Here is a 17,773-nt window from a genome sequence, read left to right as displayed (position 1 = left end):
GTCCTTTATTTCCACAGAGCACCACTGTGGCAGCTAAGATGCAGCTGTTCAGGACTATCTTCCTTCTGGCTAGCGAAAGCTGAGTGAATTACGAAGATGACCCACCCCATCTTCTTGTCACTAGCAGGCTCCACTCCACAGCCAAGTTTCAAATGGGCAATTGTGAGCCGGTAGAGCAGGTGCCAGCTCATGCCAAGGCCCCAGGCATCACTGACCACGGATAAATGCGTAGCTGGAAACCAGTCTGGCTTACCTGTGGGTTAGCATAGTTGAAAAGGATATTAGTGTTATAAGAATGTGTTTAGTGTTTAGATTTTATGGAATGCTTGTACAATGCTGAAAGTATTATATTTGTACCCCATGCTACAAGGTAGTACTTATGAGTTGGCTCTATAACTGTATTAATGTTTGTTCTGAAGCAGTGTAACTCATCGAACAGGAAAAAAGCTTTAGCGACTGCAAAATGCCAGATTTCTGCAGAAGGTGTTATCTCCTGCCCATCAGGAAGGACTACTGAATCCAAATAGGCCACTGTGGAATAAAGACTTTGTTGATTGCTCCCCACACTAACCCATGAAGATGCTAGGTGCAACAGCGCTCATCCCATCATCTTGGACTCTAGGGATGTGGGGATAAAAATTTCTGACCAGAAGGAATTAGGGTCTCCTTATGCTTTCTGGACTCTGAGGGGCAAAGATTTCTAAACACAAGAGACCCCTAAGCTGCTTGGCTTGGGTTAGCTCCAAAGGACATAAAAGAAGCTTCTATCATCTTTTGAACTTAAGATTGTATTTTATTTCTGTGCATGCTTACCTTACTTTAACCTTGGAAAAAGAAATGAGAGTTATTTATTAGTTAATAAACAGTTGGTATGTTACAGGATTGGTTACCAGCATTGCCCTTGGTGCGAGGTACAAGTTTCAAATTGACCTGGGGTAAGTGATTGGTCCTTTGGGACTGGGGGTAATCTGAATATTTTGTGATCATTAGTGTATAAGCCATATCCCTGACCATATATCACAAGCCAGATTACCCCCAGTCCCAAAGGACCAATCACTTACCCCAGGTCAATTTGAAACTTGTACCTCGCACCAAGGGCAATGCTGGTAACCAATCCTGTAACATACCAACTGTTTATTAACTAATAAATAACTCTCATTTCTTTTTCCAAGGTTAAAGTAAGGTAAGCATGCACAGAAATAAAATACAATCTTAAGTTCAAAAGATGATAGAAGCTTCTTTTATGTCCTTTGGAGCTAACCCAAGCCATATCCCTGACCATATATCACAGAGTCAAGCTTGCCAGGGTGGCAAAATAGATTGGATTGTCCTAGGGGACTATCTGTGACTCCTTGTTAAGGCTGTCTAGTGCCTGAGGAGTTTACAATTGTTACTGAGTTGGTGAATTCAAAGTATAGAGTTCACATCCGGTGTGGAGTCTGTGCCCTGCTTCTTAACAGTCTGCCGTGAGGTTAGTATGATCACTTGAGAGTCACTCCAGACAGTGTAACAGCAATATCTTACCATAACTCCATTGCTTCCTTCCTTCGGGATCTATTTCCTAATAGACACCTCTCTCGCATCTTCAGGGTTACTTTATGCTTTTTCCTTCCCTTAAACCTTTATTGATGTGCTATGGTTTAGAAGATGGTTCTCATCCAGGACTGGATGAGGTGGTATAAACTAATACAATCAATTTTCTGTCTCCACTTTTATCCAAGATATTACTTTTTGGATATGATCTGAGATCATGTCTCACTGGTTGCAAAGCTGTTCCTCTGGCAGGACAGCAGATATTCTGCCAAACAGAAGATTGTTCATTTGTTCCTATTGCCTCCCTTCATTTCATTTAAAATCCATGCCTAGATTCTCATTTTTAGACCAGAAGGGAGCATTGTGCTCCACTAGTCTGGCCTCCCGTAAAATACAGGCCCTGAGAAGTCACTCAGAAACTCCTGCACTAAACTCAATAACTTGTGGAAGAATAGCTGTCTTTGCATGGCTGTCCCTGTCATAAGTAGATAGGTAAGGGTTACATTTTCTTTACCTGTAAAGGGGGAACCAAATACCTGACCAGAGGACCAATCAGAAAACTGGATTTTTTAAAAGTCAGGGGCGGGAATTGGGGACTCTGAGTCTTTTGTTCTCCAGTTATGGATGAAACAGCTTTTTTCTTCTACCTCCAATCTTTTTTCTAACTATTCGTCACCAAAAGGGTTGAGTACAAATGTAGCAAGGCTATAGGCGTTCACGCTTTGTTTGTATTTACATGTGTTTGTGTTGCTGACTGGTTTAAATTGGCTCTCTTTAAATCAGATACTGCTTCATTCCTATTTTCTATAAGCCATATCCCTGTATTGATTCTCTTAATGCAGTGTTTAGTTAATCTGTATTTTCTTTCTTTTTTTTTATATATAAAGTTTCTTTTTAAGACTTGGGTTGCAGTTTCTCTCTGGTAGATTAAGGTACAGGGAAGGAGATTCTTGTTGTGTTAGATCTACGGAGGAGGGGCTCGGCAGCACCACGAGTGGTGGGAGGGAAAGAGGTAGGATTATCTCTGTTCCCTTGTGTTGAAGGCTTGCCTCAGGGGGGAGAAGGAGGGGGAAGGGAGGTATTTCCCTTGCCGGTAAGACTCAGACTTCTGGGTCTTGGGGGTCTCTCCAGGGGGAGTTGGGGAGACCAGAGAGGGGGTTCTCCGAGGAAAGGTTTGGGGAACCCGAGAGAGAGCCGAAACCCTGGAAAAAACTTCGGATGGTAGCAGCGAGATAAGATCCAAGCTGGTAGAAAGCTTGGGGGAGTCCATGTAAGCACCCAGATTTTGGACGCTAAGGTCCAGATTTGAAATAGACGCTTATCACAGTCCCACTGAAGGGGAAGTGACCTTGTGTTATCTATGGCATCCATCTTTCCTTGAAATGACTGGCTGATTCCTCCTTTAGAGGTTCAAGAGTCACTTGCACTTCTTCTGAACCTCTAATTGCGGTCCAGCACTCACTTGGATTAGTAGATATCCACTCGCAAGACTTATTTGGATTTTCTGCCAAATCAGCTGACAGGTCATAATACTATAAGTAAGGTAATAAGATTGGGGTTCTGGGCTACAGTTGAACAAAGATGAACATAGCTTGGATATTATGGGGGAAAAGGTTTTTAATGGTTTGGTCTATGGGAGAATGAAAGAGTTTGCTGAATGAAGCCATTGTGAACACTCAGCATTATCTCTGTAGGAGTGGTCAGCAAGGGGAATGTCTTACAACCCCAAAGTGAAGGGAAACTGAACTGTATCCTGCAAATGTAAAGAGGTGGATAAAAAGTGAGATCACAATTGTAGTGCTTCAGCCCCATCAAAACCCACACCAACTTAGAGCTCATCAAAATTTTTCTAACTTTGATTTTTCAGTAGGAAATAATTGATTTTTTTCAGAAGAATATTCATAAATTCATCTTATTTTTCCACCAGCTATAGAACTTGTTGAAAATGTTCAAAATTAGAAAATTTTGTGAGAACAGAAATTGAAGTTTTATGGAAAAATGTCCCCATTTTTCACCTAGCTGTCTGCAGTTAAACTATCAGCATGAAACTTCGCATAAACATTACCATTACAAACCCTCTTGCTTAGAGAAGGCCAAGGAAGATGGTACCAGAGCCTCTATGTTAGCCTTTGGGTTTGTCTACACAGCACCGTAGACTGGTCTTTGTGGTGTGAACTGCAGAACGCTCTAATGTGTAATGCTCTAACTGCTCCGTATAGACCCTGCTGTTGCAAACTAAAAGAACCTAGTTCCTGTTGATGCAGTACAGTTTCATATGTTTCATTTCCTCATATGTCATACGCTACCTCATGGGTCATGCACCCTGCTCAATACTCTCCTTTTGTCTACCTCTTCCATTCGCAGAGATTTGCCCTTTTTTGCATGGCTTAAACGAGCCTCCCTCTTTCTGTGTACCAAGTGATCTCCCACCTTCAGATTTCTCATGCTGTAGGCTTACTCTCTTCCCTCATCTCCTCTGACTCTCTTCCCATCCTCCCTTCTAATGCTCAATCGAGTACCGTGTCAGCACAATTAGAACAAATGTTCCTTGAGGCAGGGATCTTGTCTATTTCTTTGCTTGCACAGCAGCATATATGCTGACAGGCTAGTGCATTATAAATTCATGATAATGGTAATAATAATAATGAGAGCAATCTGTTGTTGGTTGAATTCCAATTCTAATCTTAACATATACATTTGGGCAAATTATCCATTCCCTGCATCCCTCTCCCCAAGTAAGCACTGTTCACACTAGACTACTTGAGAGTGACGCTTAACTACTAGCCTCAATCAGAAAATGATAAAAATTCAAGCTGAAAGAGTGATTATGTCCCACCTTTGCCATTCCCTGTGACCAAAGCAGGACCGCAACCCTACAACACACCCTTAAATGCTTTGAACAGCTATGGTTAAAATTTGTGCAGTGATGGGTTTTCTACTAAATCTACGGAGAGGCTATTCCACAGCTTAATACACCTTGCTCTTAGAAAACATTCTGAAATATTCTTGCTTCAGTTTTCCATATTTAAATTACATCCCATGGCAACCCCTTTCCCTACCATCAGAATCATTCCTCCCTAGATTGGAGATGTGTGTGGGGTGTGTGATGGGGCTGTAATGTGATGAAATTTAAACATGGAAAATTTAAGCAGAATACTTCAAAACTTTTTCTAAGAGCAAAGGTAATAGCCCTGGTATTTACTGAATGGTAACTGGCCAGTCCAAGTTACACCATTCAACGATCCTGACATTTTCCCACAATGTCATCCATGTGAGCAGAGCTTTGCGTCTCCCCCCCACCCCGAGCCTCAGTGAAATTCCAGCACTCTCCACGGATGAAGGGGTCTACCTGCGCACATCCAGGATTTGGGACCGTGGTCAGATTCAAAACAACTAATTAGCCTTTTATGGAATGCACACACATTTTGTATACAAACACACGATCCTCCTAAACAGTTATCTGACTGGCACTCTGAAAAATGCCAACAGTCTAAGGGTTAACTAGCAAGACACTAACTGCAGCAGTTTAAACCAAAAAATGAAATATTAAGGCAGCATAAGAAATGCAGCCTGCTGCCTTTTCATTTCCCCCCCCCCCAACATCAGATAGTCTGTACCACAAAATGAAGCCTAGGAGCTGTTTCTGCCCCAGATAATTTGCCCCCTCAGTTTTGATCATCAAAGGAGACAGAAAGTGTCTAACTGAGCACAGCATCCCAGGGGGTATTTGCAACCTTCTACTTTCTAGCAGGAAGGATAGTTAAAAGTGGGAAAATTCTTACTGAAGCTTCAGTTGAAGCTTGATTTGCAGTGTGAGAAGATCAAAGCACACACATTCCCAATTTAAAGAGATTTAAGCCCTGGATATTATTTGTGTTAATTATTTCTTGCAAATATCCCATAGCATTGGTACAAATGTATACATAGGGCCACTTTGGAGATTCTTCGATGGTGCAAATTAGATCCCCATTCAGGCTTTGTCTACAATGCCAATTGAACAGACAAAACTTTTGCTGTTTACAGGTGCTTAAAAAAGCCCCATACCCCCAAAAGACACAAACGTTTTGCGGAGGCAAGTGGCAGTGTAAATGGCTCGCTGTCGGCAGGAGCTCTCTCCTGTCGATAACGCGAACCCCGCTCGTAGTGGGTGGACATATTTTGTCCGCAAATGTGCTGACGAAGAGCATTTACACTGCCTGACTTTTAGCAACACGGCCGTATCGCTAAAAGCAGTGTAGTGTAGACAAAGCCTCACTGGCCAAAGGGCTCTACACCCATTAAACCAAGGCACGTAGCTAAATAAGCAGAGTTCCTTATAAAAACAAAAAAGCCACTTTACAGTCTGAGCAGAGTTTCATTATTTCTGGTGCATGATATGGGTTGGAAAGCCCATATAAATAACAATAATTCCTGAGAGAGCAACACCCTCAAATAAACTGAAACCTTTAGGAGGAATGGGTAAGACATAGTTGCAGCAAGATTTTTTTTTAACCCTTTTGTTGCTGGTCTCTGCTGCAATGAGATCCAGCAGTATACTCTGAAGTGCCAGCATTCCACACTGTTGACTCACATAACTGATTATTATTAGACAGCAATGAAACAGTTAAATCAACGTAAATATCCGTCTATATAATTATCAGAATATCAGACTCAAAGTGGAGTCTGGCTGACGACTCCCCAATCTTCTATCCTTAGAGAATGATGACATTATATAACCATACACATAATAGTTAGCACTTAGATTTTGCTTTACTTCTTCAAAGTGCTGTAAAGTAGTAACTATATGTTCCCATGGGGGTTCCTGCTACAGAGATCAGGAAATCATAGCAACTTACTAAAAAGCCTGCTTCTAAAGCAGCCAAAACCTCCAGCCTGCTACAGAAAAAAATGGTACCAAGTAGAAAACTCATGGAAAAAAACAAACCAAATGAAGACTGAGGCTTGGGAAAAGGTAAGAGGGGTCAGGGACAAGCCAAAATAAAATTAATCTCAACATGACTTACTACAGGAAAAATAATACCATTTCACGTCACCCTGGCAACATTCACTCACTATTGGCCAATCTCCACTCCTCAGTGTGGCATGGCAAAAACAGGCCATCTGAAAATGGTGAGTGTGCGCGCATGTGAGGGTGTTTATTTTCAACAGCAAGAGTTTCCGAAATCAGTAGTGCATGACGGTACTTTTGTACATACTCTGCTCCAATGACAGCCGCATGTGATGGAAGGCAGTGCTGGGTGAGTCAATGGAGCTAAAAAAACAATACATGTCAAAAAGCTGAAATACGACTTTAGAAGTCCTAGAATTAACTTATGAAACTCATTGATGCAAGATATTTTTGAGCCAAATAGCTTAGCAGGATTCAGAAAATGGATTAGGCCAATATATAACTAAGACTAGCATTTACAGTTACAGTAACCAGAATCAAAATGATACGGGTTATCAATAATTAAATGTGATGCATAAAATGTTCACCATCTGGAGTCAGAAGTAGTTTCCCCCCAGTTGTATAGTTCTTGGCCAGAGGCATTATTGGTTTGGGTTTTAACTTTCTCACAAGAAAACTACTGAGGCATATAGTAAAGTGAATGGATCATTGGCTTCTGCACATGTGGCAACACCTCCTTCCTCAAAACTGGGTTTCACTGTTGTATTGGAAGTACCTGGTTTCAGCAATAGGATGTTACTAGAATCTATGGTAGCAGGTCTGTGTCTAAATACATCCAAATGTGGCACAAAGTAGGAAATGGAAACACAAGGAAACTTTGCATGCTACAGCTTAGTGCATGCCAGATGAAATTCCAAGTGCTCTAGGGAGGACCATCAGAGAGCATTAAGAGAAATCATTGACAGCCCCTTCTTTCCCCTGTCTGACACGTGGTGTGAATGATTCACAAGAACTAAAAGAAAACCATATGACAAAATTTACTGTCCAGAGAAAATTCACTTAGGTCAGGGAGGGTTTCATTTTTGACAGTGATAAAATACTGACTTCAAAACCATGAAAAATCCCAGCACCGTATTCCTCCCTTCCTACCCCCAGTCTCTGACCTTTACAGATCTCAAGCCTCCAGATAATTTAACGGCAGTTAAAGGAAGGTTACAAAAAGAGAACAGTCATAACAGAGGAAACTGGGGCTTGCCACAGTATCTGGGGAACGCCCATAACTCCAGCAACTGCTGCTGTGTTTCAAAGATTTCCTATTCATTGGAAAAGGTAAGACATTGCCCATTCTAAAAGATATTTTCATGAGCAATTCTAATGCTATGAGGACTATGACTGGCACACACTGCATGGAGGGAGTCCATAATGGCTCTCCGGTCTAAAGACAGAGAAAAGACTGGTTTGTCTGTTCTGCACAGCATAAGATGTGATTTAGTTCACTCTAAGGGTCAAATACATTTTAATGTGACACATTAATATGAGTCTCATGGCTAAAGCCCACGTAGGGTGCTGACATCGGGCCTTAACCAAAGCCCACTGATGTCAATGGGAGTCTATGTAACTTTGTCTCTTCAGCTCCCACTGAAGCCAGAGGCAAAGACTGAGCGACAGACAGGTAGATATAATAAAAGGTTAAATGCTTTTAAAAACAGAATTTAAGTTGATCTTTGAAGCTAGCCACATGATCACATATGAGAACCCTGGGATTCAGTCAATACAATCAGATAATGACAGTAATCAATAGTGAAGGTAAGCATTATTAATTTTCATAACCATATAAGTATCCCACTGATCACATGCCAGTATTCTGTTGGCCGTAGTCAATCATGTCAGTATCTGCACTTCAGAGAGCGCGGGGAGGGGAAGGGGGGGTAGAGAGAGAAGCTTGAGGAATTGCTAAGAAAACAGCTCAACAAAGTTAACTCTAATAATGTGGGCTGTTTGTGTGCCACTGTGAACCTGTAATTATATAACGGGGTTGATTGTGTTTTCATTACCCCAACATTTGTAACAAAATATACGGAGAGTGTGGTGATGGGTAAAAGAATTGCTTACAATCCTCAGCAGCATCAACAAATTACGACTCTAACTATGAGTTGGCTAAGGGAGCATTAGGTGTTTGTTATTCCTAGGATAGGTCAGCAGCCCTGAAGAACATACCACAATGGCTGATAGCACTGTGTCAGTGGATGTGAGGAACTGATCTGAAAGCAGCAGACAGAGATTCCACTGCCCTGGGAACGTCCTTTGAATTTTGTCTCTATGAACCTGGGGTCAGAATAGAGACATGTAGATTTTTGCTTCCCCTGTAATAGAAAAGGGGTGCTGTGCCTCCAGATCAAACACCAAATTCACCTTGACCTAACCTCTGAATCAAATGTAACTTAATAGCAGTTTCATAAACTTTATATTGATTTTTCCAAGAAGCAAGCTTCTGCCAAGAACAGTGGGAACTGAACAATGACTCTGTGAGACACTCGGGCTCCCATCTTGCTGACCTACTGGACTTTGGGTCGAAATATTGGCGCTAAGTTCATATGCGAATGTACAAGAATGTATGTGGAGCTCATAAGAATGGTAATCTTGCAAAGTATTTTTGGTTTGCAAAACTAGTTCAAATAAATTCACAAAACTTTCTTTGCCTCTGTAAATTAAATCTTTGTTGGGTTATTTAAACAACAAACAAACAAAAAACAAAACAAAAAACTTCTTCTAGCAAACAGGAAATGGGGCTATGTACCTCTAAAAAAATACTAAACTGACATAAGTGGGTCCCAGGGGCTAGTAGAATTCCTCTCCTTTTTTCAGTTCTCATTTTCTCTCTCCATTTTTCCCCATTGGATTTCTCTCTCTGCTCCTCTTTTCACAGACTCTCCCAAATGGAAGGCAAAGCCAGTAAGGTGCGAGTCCAGCTTTCAGACCTACAACATCCGAGCTGGTGTGACATTAGGCAAAATGCGTTTATACTATATGAATATGAATAAATAAATAATCCCAGTTGCAGTAAAATTCTAATTCCAGGCAAATGGAATGTAGTGAACAAGCTGTCTGTTGCAGAAAAGTAGTCTGTGTTTGCTCTCTTCATAGCTTATTAGGCCTCTCGATTAGTTGTAGTTGCTTAGAAAGCACTCAGGGTGGACTGTCACCTCTGGGCATTGAGAGGTTGGGGAAGAGGAGCTGAATGAGTGCAGCTGAGGCATAAGCAGACAAATCTGCCATATGGAAAAGCTCCACACGGATCTCTCTTTTGCAGATCTAGATGAAATAAAGACACTAGCTCCACGCCTTTGTGCTGCGACCCTGCCTTTCTCACACTAAGTCCACGGCTTTTCTGAGGCATTGAGACACAGAAGAAAGCAATAACTAGAGTAATACCCCTTAATATTGATTTGAAGCAAAAAGCTGTCTCCCCAGCTCTGCATATAGATGGGTTGGGAAGCTATAGAGTCTGACATTCAAATCTTGGAGAAATGATTCTAGTGGGCTTCCTAATTAACAGCGTATCGGGTTGAAAATGCTACTTTAAAACACAACAACAATACATATAGGAAATAAAATGTTTTCTTGCTCTGGGAAAATAACAACCAAAATGTGCCTACCAGCAAGTAGGAGCAATTCAAAATAGAAGCCATTCATTTCTCAGCAAGGATTAATTAGCTGTCTGGGGTTATTAAATGTTTTCATTGGCCTGATCTGTGATGAAACCAGGAGCTATAAAAGTGAGCCAGAGGTAATCACAGCAACAAATAATTAAAAAAACAAAAAACAAAAAAACACAACCCTGCTTCCAATGCAAATTCTGACAGTGTGAACAAATTACAGACTGGTCTGGTCTGATTAACAGCACATCAGATGGACTGTTCAGTTGGAGTTTTTAGGCCTACAGTTTAGATCCGGTGTCCTTCTTTTAAATCTCCAATGACAAGCTGAGGTAAATGTGGTCTCGCTCCATGTTTAAACAGAAAGCCTGCTTCAGTCTAACTCAGAGGTTCTCAAACTGGGGGTCGGGACCTCTCAGGGGGTCAGAAGGTAATTACAGAAGGGGGTCATGAGCTGCCAACCTCCACACCAAACCCCACTTTGCCTCCAGCATTTATAATGGCGTTAAATATATTTTTAAAAGTGTGTTTAGTTTATTAGGGGTGTTGCACTCAGAGGCTTGCTATATGAAAGGAGTCGCCAGTGAAAAAGTTTGAGATCCACTGGTTTAACTGGTAACTGCCCCGTGGGGAGCAGAAAATACAAGGAGCTTCTCCCTTTCCTCTTCTCACACTCTGGTTCAATAACCAGTCACAGTTTGGTGAGGTTGCAGAAAAGACGGTTACTCACCTTTGTAACTGTTGTTCTTCAAGATGTGTTGCTCATATCCATTCCAAGTAGGTGTGCGTGCGCCGCGTGCACGTTCGTCGGAAGAATTTTCCCCTAGTAACACCCGGCGGGTCGGCAGGCGCCCCCTGGCGTGGCGCCTTTGCGGCACCGTATATATGCCCCTGCCGACCCGGCCGCTCCTCAGTTCCTTCTTGCCGGCTACTCCGACAGTGGGAAGGAGAGTGGGTGTGAATGGGATATGGAGCAGACACTTACTCGAAGAACAATCAGTGGTACAAAGGTGAGTAACCGGTCTCTGTCTCTCTTCGAGGCTTGCTCAAATCCATCTCCGAAGTAGCGTGATGGCAAGAGCCTTACACTAAGGCGTAAGTGAGGTCGAGTTGGAACATGCCCGAAATGGCAAACAGCCAAACCAAGAGCTAGCATGCCGCCTGGACTTGCATCCAAGGCCGTAAGGGGCAGGTGAAGGTGCAGGCTCGAGGACCACGTACGCGCACGCATTATGTCGTGGATAGGGTACGAAGGCAGAGGAAGCGCATCGAGGAGGCCTGAGCCTGGTGGAATGGGGCAGTCACTCGCCTGGAGAGCGCGTTGGAGCTAAAGATCATGGTCACGTCCGAGACCGCACGCCGTAACCCAGGACGAGACTTGTTGAGACGAGACAGGTTTACCTTTCATCCTGTCCGCACGAGCAACAAAAAGTGCGCTGTACGGAATCGGGGTCGTGGTGCGATCGTGTAGAACGCCAAGTGCTCCTCGAAGCTAGCGAGTGATGTAGGCGCTGCTTACGCATCGGAGCGCGTTTAGGAAAAAGACCGGAGGAAAATGTCTGTGATTGAAAGGAGAACCACCCTTGGAAGGAAGGCGGCATGCGGGCGCAGCGGACCTTGTCCTGTGTGGAATAACGTCGTAAGGTGGGTCCACCAACAAAGCGGCGAAGCTCACGAAACTCCTCCTGGCCCGAGTATGTAAGCACAAGGAACACCACCTTCCACGAATAGATCACAGGAGAGGAGCAGATGATTGCCGAGGGTTCGATTGGGAAGGGGACATTAGACCGTGAAGTAATCTGCAGAATTGGAGGGGCGGCGGACCTGGGGGAACAGGCGCTCCAGGCCCTTGAGGAACCTCAAGACCATCGGGTGAGAGAAGATGGAGTAAGCTCCTTCTCCTGGATGGAATGTCGAAATGGCAGCCAGGTGCACGCGCAGGATGAGAGCGCGAGGCCCTGCTGTTTGAGGTGCCATTAGGTATTCCAAAATTACACATGGATGGGAGCCTGGTAGGTTCTTACGTGGTGTGTCTGACACCAGCAGGAGAACCTCTTCCACTTTGCCATGTAGGTAGCTCTGGTTGCAGGCTTCCTGCTACCCAGGAGAACTTGCTGCACCGGGGTAGAGCAGCGCAGCTCCGAGTGGCTCAACCAGCCAGGAACCACGCCGTCAGGTGGAGGGATTGGAGGTCGGGATGGAGAAGCCGGCCGTGGTCCTGGGATATCAGGTCCTGATGGAGCGGCAGGAGAACGGGGCTGGCTACTGATAGGTCCAGCAACGTGGTGTACCAGTGCTGGCGAGGCCACGCCGGGGCGATCAAAATTACTCGAGCCCTGTCCCTGCGCAGCTTCACCAGGACTTTGTGCACCAGCGGAAAAAGGTGGGAATGGCATATAGAAGGTGGGTCGACCAGGACATGAGGAAGGCGTCCGAGATCGAACCCGGGCGAGACCGCGAAAGGAGCAGAACCTGGGGCACTTCCGGTTGCTGCGGGAGGCGAAGAGGTCGATTTGGGGAAAGCCCACCCTGGAAGAGAGAATGAGCTACGTCCGGTCGAATGGACCACTCGTGGGCTAGAAAAGACCTGCTGAGGTGGTCCGCTAACGAGTTTGGACCCTGGGAGGAAGGAGGCCACCAGATCCATGGAGTGGGCTATACAAAGCTCCCATAGCCTGATCGCCTCCTGACAAAGAGGGAGAGAGCGAGTCCCTCCCTGCTTGTTATATAGTGCATCGCGGTGGTATTGTCCGTGAGCACTAAGACACAACGGCCTCGTAGGTGATGAAGAAAGGCCTGACAGGCGAGGCGGACCGCCGCAGCTCCCGGATGTTTATATGCAGCGAACAGCTCCTGAGCGGACCAGAGGCCTTGTGTCCGACGAGACCCATGTGAGCTCCCCCAGCCCAGAGAGGATGCGTCCGTGTCATGCCGATATGGACGGTTGCCTGGGGTGGAACAGCATGCCCGCACACACCAGGGAGGGGTCTTGCCACCAGCGGAGGGAGTGCAAAACGCTCTGTGGAGTGTGACGACGTACGTCCATGCTGTCCTGCGTGGGCGGTAAACGGAGGCTAACCAGATTTGCAGGGGGCGAAGGCGGAGCTTGGCATGCTTGGTGACAAAGGTGCAGGCCGCCATGTGACCAAGGAGGCTGAGACAGACCGGGCCGAGGTCGTGGGGAAGGCGAGTAGGCTCTCTATGCGGAGAGACTATGCCTGGAACCGGCTGAGCGGAAGCGAGGCTGTTGCGAGCGTGGAGTCCAAGACAGCCCCAATGAATTCTATCCTCTGAGTTGGCACGAGGATGGACTTGTCGAAATTGATCAAAGAGGCCCAAAGTCTCGAACAGTTCCCTGATAACGCTATGTGCGCGGCGACTGTGCCTCGGAAGACCGCGAACAAGCCAGTCGTCCAGGTAAGGGAAGACACATATGCTTGCCGACGGAGGAAAGCGGCCACTACTGCCATACATTTTGTGAAACACGTGGGGCAGAGGAAAGGCCGAAGGGCAGGACCGTGAATTGGAAGTGGCGGTCCGTTACCAACAAAGCGCAGATAGCGTCTGTGGGGGGGTAAATCGATACATGAAAGTACGCGTCCTTCATATCGAGAGCAGCGAACCAGTCCCCCGGATCCAGGGACGGATAATAGACCCCAAGGACACCATGCGGAACTTCAACTTCTTTAAGAAGGCGTTGAGTCCGCGGAGGTCTAGGATGGTCGAAGACCTCCTTTCGACTTGGGATTAAAAAAATAGCGGGAGTAAAAACCCTCTGCCCCTGAGATCTTGAGGTACCTCCTCTATGGCTCCGATTTCGAGAAGCGTGGATACTCCTGGCAGAGGAGATGCTCGTGAGAGGGGTCCCTGAAGAGGGACAGGGGAGGGTGGGTGGGAGGGAGGAGGCGAAATAAACTGGAGATGGTAACCAAACTCCACCGTGCGTCAAAACCCAACGATCCGAAGTTAGTCGGGCCACGCCGGGAGGAAGGGAGAAAGGCGGTTGGAAAACAGGAAAGGAGTCCGGGGAAGGACTGGTGCTCTGCTCTCGATCGCACCTTCAAAAGTTTTGCTTTGGTCCCGGCGGTGGTTTGGCGGAATCATTATTTTGTCCCCCTTGGGAACCAGACTGACGTCTCCGGTTTACACGGCCTCGTCTTCTATTAAAGTCCTGACGAGGGCATGGTGGGGGATAGGGGTGCTGAGGTTGTGCCCGGAAGGACCTCCGTTGGGTCTGCAGCGTGTGCATGCCGAGAGAGCGCATTATAATGCGGTTGTCCTTAAGGCTTTGGAGCCTAGGGTCCGTTTTATCAGAGAAGAGACCCTGCTCCTCAAATGGAAGGTCCTGAATCGTGTGTTGCAGTTCGGGAGGTAAGCCAGAAACCTGCAACCACGAAATTCTTCTCATTGTGACCCCTGACGCAACGGTCCTAGCCGCCGAATCTGCGGCGTCAAGGGAGGCCTGTAAGGAGGTTCGGGAGATCTTTTTTCCCTCCTCAAGAAGGCTCTGGAACTCAGGGCGGGAGTCCAGCGGGACCAGCTCTGTGAATTTGGCCATGGACTGCCAGGTATTAAAATTGTATCTACTGAGCAGTGCTTGTTGGTTAGCGACACGCAACTGTAGACCCCCTGCAGAGTATACCTTGCGTCCCAGTAGATCCATGAACTTAGCCTCCCGCGATTTCGGGACGGGGGCTGGCTGGCCATGGCGCTCCCTCTCGTTCACAGACTGCACGACCAGAGAGCATGGAGGAGGATGGGTGTAAAGGTATTCGTACCCTTTGGAGGGTACCATATACTTCCTCTACATGCCTCTGGCCGTTGGAGGGATGGACGCCGGAGACTGCCAGATCGAATCCGCTTTAGCCTGTATTGAGCAGATAAAAGGCAGGGCTACCCGCGTCGGGGCATCCGAAGACAGAATGTCCACGACAGGGTCCTCCACTTCGGGTACCTCCTCCACCTGGAGGTTGATGCTCAATGCGACACGGCGGAGCAGGTCCTGGTGGGCTCGAAGGTCGATGGGGGGCGGGCCCGAAGTTGAAGTACCTGCCACCGCTTCATCCGGCAAGGAGGAGGAGGAGAGACCGGGGACCTTAGGTTCCTCCTGTGGTTCCTGTTCCAGAGGGGGGGCCGTTTCTGGAGCGCCCTCGGGGTCCTGGGTCGCGGTTGAAATGTCGTCATCTGCTGGAGGAGGACGACTGACGGTGGCCTCCGGTACCCGACGGACGGAAGCCGCAGATCGCGGCGCCGTGGTGGGATCGCCTTGGGCTTGGTGGTAGGCCCAAGGCGTCCAGAAGGACCACTGCGGTGGCTGTTCCAGTCCCTGGGGTTCAGGGAGGAAACGGGTATGGGGGTCCACATCGCCATAGAGAGCGCTTCTGGGCGGGACGAACCCGAGGGGTGTCTCGACGGCCAAGGCGGAGCGGATAGTCCGTGAGGCTGGTACCGGATGTCACGCCGTGTTGGGGAACGGTACCGGGAGTCGTACCGGTGCGGAGACTGGGACCGGGACCTACGACCAGCACGGTGCCGGGAGGTTGACCGGGACCGAGAGTAACGACGGCGGGATGGACTCCGTCAAGAGCGGTGCCGGGAGGCAGACCGTCTTGTTGAGTACCGGTCTGGGGAACGGGACCTGGACCGGCGCCGCGAGTACGACCGGTGCCGAAAGTGGGATTGGTGCTGGGACTGCGAACGGCGTCTGGAAGGCGATCAGCGATGCGAGTGGGAGCGGTGCCGGGACCTCTACCGCGACCAGTGCCTGTCCGTTGCTCCGAGAGACATTGGTCTGAGCATAGCCGGCTTCCCCGTTGAAGAAAGGACCCGCATCGGCGGTGCCGGGGGTTGAGGCAGGGAAGGCTCAGTAAGGGCTATCAGTTCCCTCACCGTTGCGAAAGTCTCCGGCGTAGTGGGAACAGCGGCCGGCACGGTTTCCCATGCTCAAACTGCGGTGCCGGAACAGCAGCCGCAGGAGCCTTCGACTTCTTCGCCTTCGGCGAAAGGGAGTGGTGCCGGGCTGACTTCTGCACCGGAGACTGTTGGTGCCGTGGTGTTCTGGCGGTACCGGCTGCCTCCGGTGCTGACGAAGAACTTCTGCCCGGTGCGGACTGCGGTGCGCTCGGTGCCGGAGCTGCAGGGGTCAGGGCCGCTTCCATCAGGAGCTGCTTTAAACGCGAGTCCCGCTCCTTTTTAGTCTTTGGCTTAAAGAACTTACAGATACGGCACTTGTCCGTAAGATGGGATTCCCCCAGGCACTTCAGGCAACGCTCATGGGGGTCTCCCGTTGGCATCGGCAGGCCGAGCACTGCTTGAAACCGGGAGAGCCAGGCATGAGCCCGGGTCCCGGGAGGGGTGAGGAGGATGAAACCTCAGCCCTCGAACTATATACAATAACTACACTAACAACTGCTAGTAACTACTAAGAATGAACACTAAACTATAACTATAACTACGAACTAGAGACAAGAACGGGTGAAAAGCTAGGGAGGTGGAGGTCAGCTAAGCCGCACTCCACTGTTCCAACGACCGACATGGGCGGTAAGAAGGAACTGAGGAGCGGCCTGGTCGGCAGGGGTATATATGCGGTGCCGCAAAGGCGCCACGCCAGGGGGCGCCTGCCAACCCGCTGGGTGTTGCTAGGGGAAAATTCTTCCGATGAACGTGCACGTGGCGCGCGCACACCTACTTGGAATGGATATGAGCAAGCACTCGAAGAAGAACCCCCATTCCATGCTTGTGCTGCCTGTAGGGCTAGCCTTCACATAAAATGACCAGGCAGGCTGAAGTAAGAACAGGGCCCCTGGCCTTCTGACCCTACTGCTTCAGCCAGCAGACATGGCCAGGCACAGGGGAGAAGTCTTGTACCCATGTAAAAAACAGCTGAGCTGCAGCTTCAGAGAGCACTCCACAGGAGTCCTGGGAAGAATCCTGACTGAATCAGCTGAGAGGCCCCCTCAGCACCTAAACTCCCCCTGCAGGGATGTGCCCAGAAGACACAATCTAGCTCTTAGTCTCCACATTAGAGATCAGAGACTGATATCCCCTGACAATACTGCATCCCCCATGAGAAAGGCCAAATTGACAAACACAAAGATGGACCAGGTGAAATTTGCTACTAAGGGCTACAGCTTCCAAACACCAGCCAGTGTTACAGCCCTCACAGCACCACTCCCGCCTTGTCTTATGGGGGCTCCCCCATAGCACTCTCTGATGCAAGGCTCCTGGACTTCAGGGTGTCAGCTCCAGAAAACCAAGTAAGACAACAGCTTGGTACAGCACTCAAAGGCGAGTGGCCTTCCAGTGACTATGAAGAAAACTGGTTTAATGGATTTTGTACGTGCATCTCCCTTGTAGTAAATGGAAAATGTAGCCTTAGGTGTTTACATTTGATTTGGGAGGCCGGTTTTAATCTTCTTACACTGGGAGGGAAAACTCAATCACAGAATGTATTTACATTCCAACAACCCAAGTCAAACATTAAGGAAAAAAAAAGAAATGCTTTAACTCCTTCACCGCCAGGCAGGAATACAGGCATGTGCCAGATATGTTCAGCAGCACAAGAGGTGCAGAGTTTGGACACATGAGGCATGGGCAGGGTGCAGTTTGGTACTCTTGCATGACCAGAGGGGAGAGGATTCTTTCCACTCCAGCCTACAGCTCTCTCCAGTAGAGTTGTGTTATTCAGCCTGCATGT

At 47.6% G+C, this 17,773-nt stretch overlaps 1 protein-coding gene across 3 annotated transcripts in view; it reads right to left on the bottom strand.

The window, feature by feature from the left end:
* The window catches only part of PPP2R2B (protein phosphatase 2 regulatory subunit Bbeta), a 291,114-nt gene that overhangs the window by 48,313 nt on the left and 225,028 nt on the right, over positions 1–17,773 (bottom strand). The gene's annotated exons all lie outside the window — the stretch shown is intronic.

The sequence above is a fragment of the Chelonoidis abingdonii genome, chromosome 7 (assembly GCF_003597395.2).
Source record: "Chelonoidis abingdonii isolate Lonesome George chromosome 7, CheloAbing_2.0, whole genome shotgun sequence".
Lineage (NCBI taxonomy): Eukaryota > Metazoa > Chordata > Testudines > Testudinidae > Chelonoidis > Chelonoidis abingdonii.
This window is presented reverse-complemented; position numbering and strand designations above follow the sequence as displayed.